The 16,146-nt window shown below is 49.7% G+C and overlaps 1 protein-coding gene across 1 annotated transcript in view; it reads left to right on the top strand.

Annotated features, from left to right (window-relative positions):
* Nucleotides 1-2,092: 2,092 nt before the first annotated feature.
* The window catches only part of MEGF11 (multiple EGF-like-domains 11), a 270,798-nt gene continuing 256,744 nt past the window's right edge, over nucleotides 2,093-16,146 (top strand). Inside the window, exon 1 of the mRNA XM_014536317.1 lies at nucleotides 2,093-2,157. The gene's annotated coding sequence lies outside the window, so the exon portion shown is untranslated. The remainder of the gene's footprint in view (nucleotides 2,158-16,146) is intronic.

The raw sequence follows: 16,146 nt of genomic DNA, 5'->3' as shown, positions 1-16,146 counted from the left end.
TGTCCTTTTTTTCTAGCCTTTGTCAAACTTAGTGTTATTCAAACTTTAGAGTGCATAAGCGTTATGTTACAGGGTCGTATACACCCATGTATGTGAATCTTCATGGGTGATTTAAGAGATCGCAAGGGCAATTCTGACTATGCAATGTTTTCTTTACTTGATAACTTCTGAACTTAACCTCCATCCACGAAGTGATTTGATCATGTTTCTTTTCTTTTTTAAATGTTCATTTTCTTTAAAAAATACTTTCTTTCCTTTCCTATTGAGGCATAATCTACAAGCAGTAAAGGGTGTAAATCTTAAATGTACAACTCGATGAATTTTTACAAATGGATAGTCCTGGGTGGCGCCCACCCAGGTCAAGAGATAGAACATTTTTATCACCCTGGATGGCGACTCATGCTCCTTCCAGTCAATACCATCTCCCCTCCCAGAGGTGACTCTCATTTTTGCTTTTATTGCCACCCATTGGCTTTGCCTGTCCTTGAACTCCATGTAAATAGAGTCATACAGTCCGCACTCCGGGTCTGTCTTCTCGAGCTCAGCTTACTGCCATGTTGCTGTGTGTGGCAGCAGTTCCCTTTACAACACTGCATAGTATTCATGAAGCCACACAGCCCTACACTATTTAAAGGCAGTGATTGTGGGCATTCTCTCTCTCTAAGTCTAAAAAATTTTTTTGTGATAAAGTAAGTATATGTTACAAAAAATTTACCATTTTAGCCATTTTAAAGCGCACATTTCAGTGGTATTAAGTGCATTCACATAGTTGTACGACCATCACCACAATTGGGCCATTCTCTTTGTAAAATGTCTGATTGTCCCCTGGCCCCTCTTCTGGTCTCAAACATTACTTCTCAGAATGGTCAACCCTGACCCTTGGTCTTTGCTGCCCTCGCACCTGCTCGTTCCATGTTATGGCATGTATCCTGGTATAGTTCAGTGTTTTCCACATTGCTGATGGCGGTGGCAAGCCACAAGTGGGTCACTGAATCAGTTCAGTGGGCCCCCAATCCCATTTTAAAATTTTTAAAATAGAAATTTTTTGATTGCCTCATGTGTAGCATAGGTAAATATAACTTTGTGTGGCTTTGTTTCTGTTTTACACATATATGCATGCGTTTGTTTTTTTTTACAAGCTGCAGTGGCAAGATTTGTTAAAGTGAAAGCGCACTCTTGGAAGGGGAGAGAGGGAGAGCGGCCAGGCCTGAAGAGCGACTGCACATAGGTATACACATTGGTATCTAGCGGGTCATGGTGTCAAGTGTACTTCTTATTGTGGGTTGTTTTCAAAAGTGTGGCAGCCACTGGTGGGATTGTTGCTGTTTGGATGCTCTGTGAGGCCACTTCTCTATTCCCAGAACCAACAAAGTGGCTGGCACATAGTAGGTGCTCCCTGGACGTCTGTGAGTAAGAGAATGGAGGCGTGTCCTTCCAAGCGCCCACTCCTCCTGCTCCCTAGCTCCTTCCCCAGAGGGGCCACCCCAGGGCGCCTGAGTGGATTCCAGCTTGTCTGTTTTTTTAGCTTGAACACTGGCCTCTAGGGGCATCTGTTCTGACCTGTACAGAGAGAGTAGGGCTGGCACCCTCGTTTAAAACATGTCCACTTAGCCGAAACTGGTTTGGCTCAGTGGATAGAGCGTCGGCCTGCGGACTGAAAGGTCCCAGGTTCGATTCCGGTCAAGGGCATGTACCTGGGTTGCAGGCACATCCCCAGTAGGAGATGTGCAGGAGGCAGCTGATCGATGTTTCTCTCTCATCGATGTTTCTAACCCTCTATCTCTCTCCCTTCCTCTCTGTAAAAAATCAATAAAATATATTAAAAAAAAAACATGTCCACTGAGAAGAAGATGGAGACTGCATTGTTAAATTTTCCAGTGAACATCCTTCTGTTGAATTTCCTGCTGTGGAACAATTCCGGGCTTTCCTCATTCCCGTGACTGCCATGTCTTTCCCCACTTAGGGTTGTGCTGTTGATATTTTGGATGAAAAGCATAGTCACTGACCTTGATCCCTGTTACCTTTCATCTTTGTCCATTCAGTCCATTGCTCCAGCCTGTCAAGATCTTTTGACACCCTCATCCCATTCCACTGGACTGCATCTTCTTCAGGGATCTTCTGAGCTGTACTCTAGATGTTTTTCCAAGCCACTGAGAAGTAAGTTGAAGGGCTGGGGGCAAGCCCTGCAGCCGAATGGCACAGCCTACCTCCAGGAAGGCATGCTCTCCCCGTCAGCACGCACAGGCTGCCCTTCCCTCTGCCTGGCTCTCTCTCACCTCCTTCAAATCTGAGCTCAGATATCACCTGTTCAGTGAGGTCTTTCAGACCATTCTTTTTGAAGCTGCACCCCCTCTCCCAGCCCTGGCATTCCATGCCCCCCTTTTTTGCTTTATGTTTCACCATAGCACTTGTCACCACATAACATATACATCTTTTATGTATTTATTTTCTCAATCACCTCTGTCTTTTCCTCCCCACTGGAATACAGGTGTCTCAAGGGCAGGAGTGTGTCCTTTTGGTGGCCAGGACAGTGCCTAATATGTAGTAGAAACTCAAATACTTGTGGAATGAATAAACGAATTACATTAGTAATTATATTTCTACCTTACCCACATGGCTATGTTAGTTAGTACAGCATTCAGTTGAAAGTTGAATGCTGAACCCTCACACACCAATTAGAGTGTTTTAAGCAAATAGACAGAGATAATTCTCACATAGCAAGACACATGGAGGTTGGGTATCTGACACTGGCAGAGTGGTTCCATAGTGTCATTGAAGACCTAGGCTTTTACTTTCTTTGACTCTGCATCTTTGGCATGTTGGCTGTGTCTCATGGTTACATAGTGGCTGCTACACCCTCAGGTATCACAACCATGTTCCAGGCAGGAAGTGGGGAGAGAGGGAGAGCTTTTCTTCAGGAGGCTTTGCCCTTTCACTTAGGAAAGAACGTTCTCTAAAGCTGACTTCTTGATTCAGTTTATTACCAGAACAGTGACATGTGCTCACTCTTACATCAGTCACTACATCAATCACTAGCCAAGGGTGATGAGATCGCCCATCTCACCTCATCCTTTGGGGCTGGTGCTCCTTCTGAGGTGAAGGTCTCCATCTGCCATATAAACAAATTGGAGTTCCACTTGCAGAGAAAACGGGGGACAGGGAATGACTGTGTCGTGAGAGCTATCAGAAGTCTTTCAGACGATCCATTGTGCGGTTTTCTGCTTTTTCCTCATCTGGAAGAACTGCAGTTAAGTCTGACGAGCCCGAGGAAGGTCCTGAGACCACTGCGCTGTTGTCTAGGGCCTCCCTGGCCTCCCTCAGCTAACCCCCAGGAGTCCTTCCCTCTATGCTCTCCCCATCTCCTCAGCACTCTGCTTCACTAAACTGCCCGGAGGGTAGCATGCCCCCCAAACTGTGCTCCAAAGTCTGTCCCCGGGGCTGGTGTAAGTGTCATTGTGGTCCCTCTGGCATCAGCGCTCAGGCCTGATCTTTCCCTCTCACCCTCCCAGGTGCTGTGAGGTCCCTGAGGATCCCACTGAGGTGGGGGATGTCGGTGGGTTGTGCAGATGGTGTCTGGAGTGACCACAGTTGTGGGCAAGTCACGATACTGGAAAATCTGGAAAGGTTTCCCCTCCAAACTCCTAACAATGGATTCAAAGCATCTTCCTTAAATTGCCTCAACCTTAGGCCCAGTCATTTCTGGGGGTTCTTTGTTTTTTTAAAAAATTAAAAAAATATATTTTATTGTTTTCAGAGAGGAAATGGGGGGAGAGAGAGAGAGAGAGAAACATCAATGATGAGAGGGAATTATTGATCGGCTGCCTCCTGCACGCCCCACACTGGGGATCCAGCCTGACCGGGAATCAAACTGTGACTTCCTGGTTCCTAGGTCGACGCTCACCACTGAGCCACGCTGGTCGGGCCATTTCTGGGGTTCTTGGTTCTTCCCTGGGCTCTGGGGCTTTTGGACACAGCTCTGGAATGGAGGATGGGGAGAAAAATGTTTCAAGATGGGCATAGTCGGTGTCAGCACAGCTTGGCATTGGCTGTCAGGTGGAAGACGGCCCATTGGGTGGGTCACTTAGTCAGCAGTCCCTGTGGCCCTCATTACTGCTGTCTCAGTGTGGATGCTCTCCTGGCTCCTTGTCTTATACAACAGGCTCCTACCACCTGAGAGAGGAGGGTTGGACCAGCCCCGGGAAGAAGTGCGCTCCCCCTCACTGGAGATGCGCAAGCAGAGACTCCACAGCGGCTGGGGTGGGGTACTGTAGGGCAGGTTCACGCATCTGGTAGAAATGTTTCTTGCTGTGCCAGAACCCGAGTTCTCCGAACTGTAGCATTTGCTGGCCCCAGGTCTGAGAGCAAATCTTTAAAACTCTCTGACCCTCAGTTTTCTCATCTAGAAGGTGGAGGCAGTAACAACTGTGAGAGGATTGCTGGAAATCAAATGTGAAGATCATGGGCCTGGAAACATTTCATAACCCGACAGAATTAGAATCATTATTGCTCAAGCCAAGTTCAGGCACATGGAAAGTCTGTAAGATCAAGTCTTAAAAAAAAAAAATTGAACCTCATTCATACTTAGGTATAAACAACAGCTTAAAATGTCCCTTAAGAGTAAGGGCATTAAAATGTTTGTTTTCCAGCTTTATTGAGACATAATTACCATATAACATCATGTAAGTTTAAGGGGTACAATGTGATGGTCTTATGTTACAGAATGATTGCCACAATAAAATTAGTTCACACTTCCATCACCTCACATCATTACCGTGTGTGTGTGTGTGTGTGTGTGTGTGTGTAGAACATTTAAGATCTAGCAATTTTCAAGTATATACTACACTATTATTAACTATAATCATCATGCTGTTCATTACATCCCCAGAACTTATTCATCTTATAATTGGAAGCTTGTACTTTTTAACCACTATACCCCCGTTTCCCACACTGCCCAGTCCCTGACAACCACTCTTCTACTCTCTGTTTCTATGAGTTTTGCTTTTTTAGGTTTCACATATAAGTGAGATTGTACAATATTTGTCATTCTCAAGGTCCTTCCATGTTGCTGTAAACAGCAAGATTTTCTTTTTATGGCTGAATAATCTTTCATTATGTATAGATATAGACCACATTTTCTTTATCCATTCATCCATCGATGGATGCTTAGGTTGCTTCATGTCTTGGCTATTATAAATAATGCTGCAGTAAACATGGGAGTACAGATATCTCCTCAAGATAGTGATTTCGTTTCCTTCGGATCTATACCCAGAAGTGCAATTGCTGGATCATAGGGCAGTTTTACTTTTAATTTTTTGAGGAACCGCCATAATCTTTTCCATAGTGGCCGCACCAATTTATATTCCCACCAATAGTGTATAAATGTTTCTTTTCCTCCAACTCTTATTTCTTATCTTTTTGACGATAGCCATTCTAACAGGTGTGAGGTAATAGCTCATTGTGGTTTCAATTGCATTTCCCTGATGATTACTGATGCTGAGCACCTTCTCATGTACCTATTGGCCATTTGCATGTCTTCTTTGGGAAAATGTTTATTCAGGTCCTTTGCCCATTCTTAAATCAGATTATTATTGTTGTTATTTTTTGCTGTTGAGTTGTATGAGCCCCTTACATGGTTTGGATATTAGCCCCTTATCAGATAGATGGTCTGCAAATATTTTCTCCCATTCCATAAGGGCATTTAAAAAGAGAGGCCACTTAGGTTTGTCTCAAAATGTTAGAGTTCAGACTCACAGGGTTGAGTGCTTAGAAATATTTAAGTAGAAGCGGGAGCTGGTTGTCTGGCCTGTTTTAAAATGTGGTTCATGCGTGAGTGGGGAGTGCTATAGAAATGGGCCTCTCTCTGAAGGGGGAGTTCAGGCACCAGAAGCTGCAGGAAATACTTGAGCAGTGATATCTTTCCCTGTTACCTCATCAGGGCTAAGAGGCCCCTGCTTCCAGAGCCCGGCTGCTCATTAGGGTCCCGGAGGAACTTTCAGAACTCTGCTTCCTGGGCTCCATCTGTGGAGAGTCCCAGCAGCGGGGCTGGGAGGGGGCCCAGGAACCTGCATTTTCTAAAGTCTCCTTCCCTTCATGCTACCCTAGGTGATTTCTTACTTAACGTTTGTATTATTTTTCAATTACAGTTGACATGCTGTATGTTGATTTCAGGTATACGACATAGTTGATTAGACATTTATAAACTTTATACAGTGACCACCCTGTTAAGTCTAGTAGCTACCTGTCACCATACATTATAGGTGATCTAGTTTGAAAAAAAACTATGAACAAATTCCTATGCACACTGCACATATCTTATTTTGAAGTAAAAAAACAAAACGGGAACAAATACAATATTTGTATTTGCATGTGGCCCGCGGGCTGTAGTTTGAGGACCCCTGCTTTAAACAGTGACCACCCTGTTAAGTCTAGTAGCCACCTGTCACCATACATTATAGGTGATCCTGATGTGCATTTTAGGATCAGGATCCAGAGGTGGGTGTAAAGGGCTGTCTGAGCTCAAGGGCAGCAGCTGTTGCTGGAACCTGGCTCCCCAGTCCTCTCCTGAGCTCAGGCACAGAGCGGGCAGGCTCCGCGAAGCCGCTCTGAGGCTGGGTCCAGATGGTCCCATCCGATGGGAAGAGGGGGCTGTGTTCTTGTGAAGCCTGCCTTTAGAGAAGGAGGACTTTAAATGGTTGGCTGCAGTTAAACCAAATTTCCTCAGCTTCCTATACAAAGCTTCTGGCTATTGACTCTGCACGCGGGAAGAAGAATACCCATGGGTGAGGCTGTCTCGTGGATGTTCCCAGCAGTCCTTTTGGTTACGGGGACAAAATGATTCAGGGCTTAAAAAGTGACATTTTAAATATTTAGGCCCTTTTCTGGCAACGTATGAATGAATCTTTGAAATCTGCAGCCACATGCATTTTCAGCCTATTCGCAAGCAAGCATTTCATCTGACAGATGGGAACCGCTGTGCATCACCCACAGAGGCAAACATCTCCAAGGACCTCAGTAGGGGGCGGGGGGAGGGGGAATCCAGGGATTAATTTAAAATAAAATTCTATTCCCATGTTTCCATTACCACCTCGGGGGCTGGCGTACATATACAACTTCATACCTTTCTTTCATTTAAATTAAAAAACCCCCCACACACCCTACTTTGCAGTAAAACTTTAACCTTCCCTTTAGAAATTGGCCCCAAAGGTCAGAGCTGTGTTCCTGCAGATTTCCTGGGCTCAGCTGGGAACTGATTAAAGCTGCCAGCCCTGGCTTGTCAGCTTTGTCAGAGACAACTATATACATTCTTTGTTATGCACTTTGCTGTATATTACAACTATATTTATCTTCCTCTGTCAGGCATCTGCAGGACAGGTGCTGAGGGGCTGGGAGTGCTCCCGACAATGTCCTCTCAGTGACATTTGTGCAGGGGACAGGGGCAGAGATGGCAGGAGATTCTGGAGCCAGGGCTGCTATAGGGCTGTGGGTGGTGATGCTGGTGGGGCTACAGAGACTACCTGGCACCAAGCAGTGGTGCAGTCGGGTGGCCCCTTCGCATTAGTGTCCCCCAAGTTGCGGATTCCCTGTGGCCGACTGGTGTGACCCAGTGAGGGGTCTTGCAGCTGCTGTGACATTGGGTGTGCAAAGTGACGTTGGTGGGACAGGACACTTATGTTTCTTCAATCACTTTGACTAATTAAAGCCGAGTTGGTTTTTGTTTTCAAAGATTAATACCATTCTGCCAATTGTGATCGGGAAAGTGGAGAGTGGATGGAGGGAGGGTGGCAGCGTTTGCCCTGGAATTGTCGCCGTATATAATATCGATGCCTTGTCCATGTCTGATGTCTCAATACCAGAGCCTGGGCTTCACCCGAAGCGCAGTGCGAACAGGGAGAGAGCCCCGTGGGCAGGAGCTGGCGTTGGAGCGTCTGACTCCCGGCTCCCGGGGCCTCCTGGAGGGCTGGGCCGGGCCGGGCTGGGCTGAGGGCGTTCGCCCAGCTCTGTGACCTGTGGCAGCTTGTTTCCTCTTGCTGAGCACTCTCCTCTGGGTACAGAGGGAATCGCACTGAGACGGCGAGGCCCTGTCAGTTTGGACACTGCCCGTGTCTAGACGCCCTGACTTGGCCAGAGGTGGGCTCAGGCTCAGGCCACAGGGGCTGTTATGCTGGCTGTGAGCTCCGCAGACAGGGAGGATATGATTTGCCTGTTTTAGTTAACAGATAAAGAAGGCTGAGGGAACCGGAAGGGGGCAGTCAGAGAAGCAGAAAGCTCAAATAGAGGGCCTGGCAGGAGCCTTGACGTCCGGAGAGGTTTCTCCCTTCCCTCGGGGTCCAGCTCTGCCCGTCTGACTCAGGAGAGGTGGCGGAGACAGGGCCACAGCACAGCCTGAGCCACCAACGGGGCCTGCATCCAGGAGAGTACAGGGTCGTGCCAGGTGAGGCTCCCTGATGGGGGCAGGTGGACCCAGTGACTCCCAGGGTGTGGGGAGAGGTGGCCAGCAGCCCTGATTCCGCAGTGGGAAGCCCTCCATGGAGGCCGTGCTGGTGAGAAGGGGACTTGTGTTCAGTCGTGAACATTGCATGGAGCACCGTGGGGCCAGTGCGTGGAAAGGTGTGGGAGCAGTCAGAACCGGCCGGGTATGGGCCATCCTAGCAGGGGCGGTGTCTGAGCAGAGGCTACTGTGAGAAGACCCACATGCTGGCGGGAGGTCAGTTCAGGGCCTCTGTGCTCCCTGCCAGCTGGAGACTTTGGGAGCGAGTCCATATGCTGAGGGGACCAGATGTGTCCCTAAATGCCGGTGTAGGCACCGAGACCACTTGATCCCTGAATACTCCCTTCCCTGACCTCTGACCCAGCAGCTTCCCTACGGGGTCTCCAGTGGGAAGAAACAAGTCCTGGCTCGGTGGGTGGGTGCCACTCTGGAGTACCATCACCCTCTCCCACCACTTGCTTGGAAGAGCTGTGCTCACCATGGAAGCAAGTCACCAAGTCAGGGCAGGGATGGAAACAGGGAGGCAGTGAGGAGGCTACTGACAGGTGAGAGATGATGTGGCCAGGGTGGGGGCAGTGGAGGTAGGAAGAAGAAATCAGATTCAGGATGCATTTTGCAGGAAGAGCCAACAGAATTTGCTGAGAGGTGAGATGAGGGGTGTGAGACAAAGAAAAGAATCAAGGATGACTCAAGATTCTCGGCCCAAGTCACTGAAATGGGGAGGGTGTGGGAGGGCAGGTTCGGGGCATGTTAAATTTGAGATGTCTACTAGACATCCATGTAGGGAGATTGAGAAGGAAGGTGGAAACACAAGTCTGGAATGCATGGGCCAAAAATGGCTGAAATCCCAAATTTGGGAGTGATTCATGTCTGACAGATGCTATTTAAGGCCACGAGACAGGAGGAAATCAGCAATGGTGTGAACGTCTGACACCCGACCCCTTAACCTCTGCCTCACATCCAGAATTCGGGGTGTGCTTTCTTCCCAGGCTCCCGGAGCCCTGTGTCTTAGGGTCTGTCCAACCTCCTTCCTGCCCCCACTCTCCCTGCCCTCACCCGGAGGCAGATGTGGGCAAGTTCCTCATCTCCCCCTTTGTCCTGCCCTGGGGGGCATCAGTGATTGCAGCCCAGCGTGGTGACCTGGGGCCTGGGCTTAGCTGTGGTGGCAGGGTCAGCACAGCGAGCCCTGCAGGGGTGAGGGTCCTAATCCGGCCCTGCTCTTAAGTCCCAGGCCGAACAGGAGCAGCCTCAGTTTCCACATCCACCGGCCAAGGTTGGACAGGACCCTCTCAGTGATCCCTTCCAGCTCTAACATCCCGACTGTGATTCCGATTCGCCCTTGGTTGCCCCTGAAGGGAATCTGTTGGCTGTCAGAGAACTTGGTGGCTCCCCAGGAAAGCAGGGAGTTTCCACTGGAGTAACCAGGGATGAAGGTGTGTGTGTGTGTTGGTTGGTTGGTTAAAATATTGAACCGGCTGTCAGAGAACTTGGTGGCTCCCCAGGAAAGCAGGAGTTTCCGCTGGAGTAAACCAGGGATGAAGGTGTGTGTGTGTGTGTGTGTGTGTGTGTGTGTGTGTGTGTGTGTGTTTGTGTGTGTTGGTTGGTTAAAATATTGAACATCTTCCACACTGGTTGGTAAATAGCGGAGCTGCTGCCCCTGGTCCCCTGAGGGCTGCTCTCTGCCACCCCAGCTCTCCCCTGGGACCCACCCCACTGAGACCACACCAAGATCCATCAACTTAAAGGGGTACACTGTCTCAACAGGAGGGCAGCTGGTCCGTTCCTCTGCCCCACCAGTTGTTACAGATTTTGACTATCACCCAAGCATGTGTGTCTTCCTCTGGCCGGTCCCCAACAGACACAGGCGGCATTTTAGAGGTGCCTCTGTCCCCCATGTCCTTCTAGCACTTGGCTCCTCCTTCTAGGAAAAGAAATATGATCCCAGCCAATAGAAACCAGTAGCTGCATCTCTGTGACAGGGAGTCAGAGGCTGTCTAATGTTGAAATCCCTGTTAAGTCCCTGGATTATTTGTAACCCAGATGTTGACAGCTGCAGGCCGGGTATGTGAGCCTGCGGGCTTTTCCTTCCTTCTCCTCTGGGAAGGCCTGTGTGCTGATTAATCCTGCAGCCCTTGGCTCCTGGAGGCAAATACCATTTGCTGCAATTCCACAAGGGATGGCTCCTAGCGGGGCTGACTTGTGCGCAGCGAGATGGAGAGAGAGCCAGCACGAGTGAGCGTGGCGGGGGGAGGAGTGCAGCAACAGTTCAGGTGTTAAACTACTGAGGTAGAAAATTGCTCTGACAGTTATGATGTTGTTGTTTCGGGTAGCAAGGGTTACACTATCATTTACTTCAGCCACGCCCGCTGGCGCCGCCGGCTGCCTGTCTCACGCAGCGCTGCTCCCTGCCCGGTGTCAGAGCAGGGCTTCCCGCCTGTCTTTGGAGAAGCAGGTTACCGGAGCGCTCCAGGGGTGGCTATCCTTGGGGAGCTGGGGTTGGCAGCACCCTGTGCACTGCTCCCCACGCTGCTGGTACCCGTCACTGGGTCTGGATTGGAGCCCAGCGCCAGCCAGTGGGAGGCCGAGGGGATCTGGCACGTAGGGAGCTCATGTGCATGAGCTCCTGTGACCCGAGCTGCCACGCCGCCAGGTGAGGTGACTGTGGCTTGGAGAGAAGGCACAGATTGCTCAGGGAGCTCAACAGGGGAACGGGAGCAGAGCTTGAGCCCAGTGCCATGATTCCAAAGCCCCAGGCCCATGCCATCTCCATCCTCCAGGTGCTCCTGCAGAGGCAGGTGAGAAGTGGCTCCTCTGGACCTGGGAGAACCTTGGAGTCCGATTCAGTGGCTGAAGGGAGCAGGAAGGGGGGTGTTTTTTTGGTTCACACCATGTGTCGGGGCTGGTTTCTTTCCTGGGCATTTCATTAAGCTAAGGGGCACCTGCCTGACTCTTTCCATCGGCTCATCCACTAAAGAGCTCTGTCCATCAGGTAATTGGCTCCAAGGGAGGTGTCCGTGCTGGGGGGCATGTGGAAGTCACATAAACCTGTGTCCTTTCCCATGAAGAGCGGAGAGTCTCGGTGGAAAGCGATAGGATCAGTGTGAAAGGACGGCTGGGCATGTTAGAGGACTGAGGGCCAGAGGACTGAGGAAGGAGTGAGGGGACCGAGGGCCAGAGAAGATGCCTGGAGGAGAAGGGAAGGGGGAGAGGAAGGAGAGAGGGCGCTAAGCAGGGTGGTGGTGGTGGAAAGGGGATGGGACCGATTGTTTGACACCTGAGTTTTCATCCAAACTTAACTGACAAGGGGCATGGTTTTCTTCCTTCGAGCCCCAGTTTCCCCATTTGAAAACAGGGGACTAGATTATGACTCAAAGTGTTTCCCCCCTGAAACCCTAAGATTCGAATGGATTCCCAGGTGAACCTCTTTATTCATTCACACATTCTTTCATTCAGCTAACAAATCTGTATAGCAGGCCTACTATGTGTTAGTCACTCTTCCCAAGGGATATAGGCCTGCCCACTGGAGACAAGGAGAGTGGGTTTCCTGAGGTCACTAAGTCACCACAACCGGGGGAGGGCGGAGAGGAAGTCCCTCTCATAGGCCCTGCACCTCCTCAAAGAATCTTAATTACTTTCCAAGGAAGTCTTCATTCTGAGTCGTTCCCTTTCTCTGGTAATTAACGTTACATGTCATTAACAGTCAGGGAACATTGTATGATCAAAGGCAGCATAATTTGTAGCAAGATTCTGAAGAATAGCACAATATTTGTTAATTATGCTATTGATTCTCATGGTCTGGAATGTCCTAATTATTCCTGATCCCAACTGGACCCCACCATGCCTGCCAGGCTGGCTTTGAACTGCTGTCCTCCCCTGGGTGGCCCTGCCCCCGCTCCGGAGCTGGTGGGACCACAGCTATCCGAGGGATCAGAGCAGCTTCGTCTCCCCAGAGCCACATGAAAGGGGGAGCTGGTCGGGACTGAGCGAAATGGAGCATCTCACGTTCATTAGCCAGATGCTGCTAATTGACGTCTGGGGGGCTCCAGTGGGCCCCGCTTCAAGGGAGCAGCGGAAAAGGCATTCTTCTCGGCCCAAGGCCGCTTGCTGCCTCTGAGGACTGGGTGCTGCTCCCCAGGCCTGCTGGGAAGGGGGAGCCCCTACGGGTGCGGGCTCCCTGCCTGGCTCTAAAACCGCTACATGGGATGGTAGATTTCTGCCAGTGGCATAATTACAGGATGAGGCTTGCTCCTTAATTGGTTATGTTTACGAGTGGGCCAAGCTCCCTCCCTCTCGTCGAATTCTGCAGTTAACCTTTGTGAGTGTGTGACAGTAGGCTCTGTGCTTGATAAGTTTTGCCGAACTCCCGTGGCTGCATTCTGAGTGAGGCTGACAGGAGATGTGGTCTGTCCAGCTCAGGAGGTGCCTGGGCGTGGGGACAGGGTGGGAAGATAGACTTAGCCTGGGGAGATCGTGGGCATCTCCACAAATAAGAGTTAAAAACAGTGCTTCCCCAGGCGGCACTGCCTCATTCTCAGTCCTTACAACGACCCCTGCAAGTAGGTCCTATTAACAGCCCCACTTTACAGATGGGGAGACCAAGGATCAGAGAGACCACGTGACTGAAGGTTACATGGAGACAAGGGGAGTGGGGCTCTGATCCGGGGCTGTTGTCCTTTTTCCCAGCAGGAATCAAGCCCCTCGAGACCTCCTGGCATTATGACCTGCCATATCACTGGGAGTTTGGGGGCAATTTGGGGGAGTTTACTGATGCCACTGTCAGGGGAGCTCCACAGGCCCTGCATCTGTGGTTGTGGTTATTGGGAAAGGGAGGTGGAGGGGCCAGAAAGGATCTGTGGGTGAGACCCAGGGCAGAGGGGAGGGGAGGAGGCTGTGAGAGCTACTACCATTGGGCATGGACACTTGACTTCCTCCTACCGGGGGCATCTGCGCTCTCTTTTTCGCCTGCTCTTTTCAGCATCTCCTTACAGCTCTGGAAGCCCTGAATGGCCTTGTCTAGGAACCAGCAGTTATTCATTGAGCGCCCTGGGGGAGGGAGGCGTGGAGAGATGGTTCCTGCCTCGAGCAGCCTCTAATCCAGCGGTTCTCAACCTTCCTATTGCCACGACCCTTTAATACAGTTCCTCATGTTGTGGTGACCCCCAATTTCATTGTTACAAATTGAACATAATTAAAGCATAGTGATTAACCACAAAAACAATATGTAATTATATATGTGTTTTCTGATGGTCTTAGGCGACCCCTGTGAAAGGGTCGTTCGACCCCCAAAGGGGTCGCGACCCACAGGTTGAGAACCGCTGCTCAACTCTAACAGGCAGAAGTCGAGGAGGGCAAAGTTGGAACAGATGAGATGCCTGAGGTTCACTCACCTTTGGGTCTCACTGGCAGGTGAAGAGATTCAGGGGACAATCCAGGGACCTAGCAGCTTTGAACTGGCCACCATCCCCCACCTCCCGACCCCAGGTCAGGAAAGGTGTCCACATTATCCTGCGTGGGAAAGAATGGCCTCTGGAGTTTTCAGGTGGGAGCATCATGGGAACCCGTAGGAAGTAACTAGAGAAAACAAAGGCAGAGGACATGGGCCGAGAGGGGCAGGCAGGTGAGAAGGAGGCGGGACATTCCATGAGAAGGTGTCAATTTTGTAAACAACACAGGACCAGGAGCTGAGAACCTGGCTTGTTCTCTGCTCCCACTGCCTTCTGGATGCTCAAAGTATACGCTACGGATTGATGCCAGTCCACAAGCTATTGGGTCTATAGTGGGAGAAGTTCAGAAATTGAGAAAAAAAAAAAAACAAAACTAGAAACTTGATAGCAATTTGACACTGATAGGGGATTCCTGTCATTGACGGGGTGGAGATGTGTGGGAGGTGGGAGTGGCGGCCAGACCTAGCATGAACCCCATGAAGTCATGCGTGAAGGGGCTACATAGAAGTTTGTGTGTATTGGAAATAAACTGTTCTAGACGGAGAGGAACTCCCATCCGCAGGGTGACCACTGGCTTGTCTCTATCTTTCCCGAGGACGGAGCATGAAGACACACATCCTGTAGGGAGGGCTTCAGTGACACATCTGTAGGAATGGACAGTTGTCATTTGCTGTCGATGTTGTCTGGAGGAGGTGTAGGCTCTTCCTCGGAGGTCTTGAGAGAGACTGTCCATGCCGTCTGGGCTGGGAGGCCAACCATGGGAGCTGGGAAGCCTTCCTGCTGAAATTCCCACACCTGTGTCACTTACTATGCATTTCAAAACACTTGTACTTGCATTACCTTTTTGATTTTTATAACCCCCCTCTAGATCAGCGATTTTCACCCTTTTCATCTCATGGTGCATATAAACTAATTACGGAAATTCTGTGGTACACCCCCCCAAAATTATATTTTTTGCTGATCTGACAAAAAAGAAAAGGTATAATTTTGATTCATTCATACCAGATGGCTATTGTTGTGTTGGTGGTTGTCATTTTTTTATTTGACAGTCTAAGGGGAAAGAGGTCAGTTCCCCTGACTAAGTAGTCAGGCATTGCATGTTTTCAAAGGCCTTGCGGCACTTGGGTTGAAAATCACTGCGCTAGATAGATCAAAGCAGGATCTTTGTAGAATAGACATTTAAAAACCAGAGAGGTTAAGTCAGTTTCCCAAAGTTACCCAGCAAATTGGAATCAAAAAGGGATATGAGACAGCACCCAGGGGTTTTCATCAGTGGCAGCGAAAAGGGGTTTGGGAAACTGAAGGAGACCGCGCATAAACAGCAGCTACTGTTGACTGCGTGCCCAGTAGTGAGAGCGGCTATATCTGATGAGTTTTTACAGTTTATCCGATACGGTGTGTAATTACCTCATTTAATTTTCACAATGGATACAATTACCATCTCCATTTGCAGATGAGGAGACAGAGCCTCTGTGAGATTAAGTCATCTATCCAAAGTCACTCAGCTAGCAATGAACAGAGCTGGTTCTTGATTGAGGCCAGCTGGTGGGAGAGCACGTGTTCGTTCTACACCACTGTGCCATCAGCCAGACAACACCACACGTGGTCCTCCTTGGTATACGTGCTCTTGCCAATCGCATAGCCAGACCCCGAAGCTTGGTCACGTTAGGGACTTGTCCCAGAGCCACAGACCTAGGGGGGTTCAACCCCATCGCAGCATGGGTTCAAGGTGAGCCTTGCTGATTCCTGATCCTCATGCTTCTGGCACATTCTGCAGCCTCTCACAGCCACAGGCTCAGCCGCAGGGGCCACAGGGTGTGGGCTGTGAGGATAGGTCAGCCCATGCCTTGGACCTAGCTTGCCCCTTCCCTCTCCATGTAGTGAGGGCTTGAAAGGCAAATGCATTCAGTTCAGCACCTGCAACTGCTAATTTTTAACACCCGAGCTGCTGGCAGCTCTTTGTTATGTCACGTCACATGGAAGATTTATGGCCACTTTGAAAGTGGCTTTGAAATGAGACAAAACTCAATATTGAATTTTTTGCCTCTTCCCTTCGGGTTTCAGGGCATATGATATCAGCTTCCTCCCATTAGCATATTTCTAACGAGCGTTATTAAGGTGAATTTCATTGCAGCTCTCAGAATTTTCATTAGAGGAGGGAGTGGGAGGGAGGGCAAGACAGGTAGATGGAGGCCTCAGGCTCTCAGATCTCGG

This window comes from Myotis brandtii, unplaced genomic scaffold, assembly GCF_000412655.1.
Source record: "Myotis brandtii unplaced genomic scaffold, ASM41265v1 scaffold160, whole genome shotgun sequence".
NCBI classification, from domain to species: domain Eukaryota; kingdom Metazoa; phylum Chordata; class Mammalia; order Chiroptera; family Vespertilionidae; genus Myotis; species Myotis brandtii.
The sequence above is the reverse complement of the archived record's forward strand: the minus strand, read 5'-3'. Positions and strand labels throughout refer to the sequence as shown.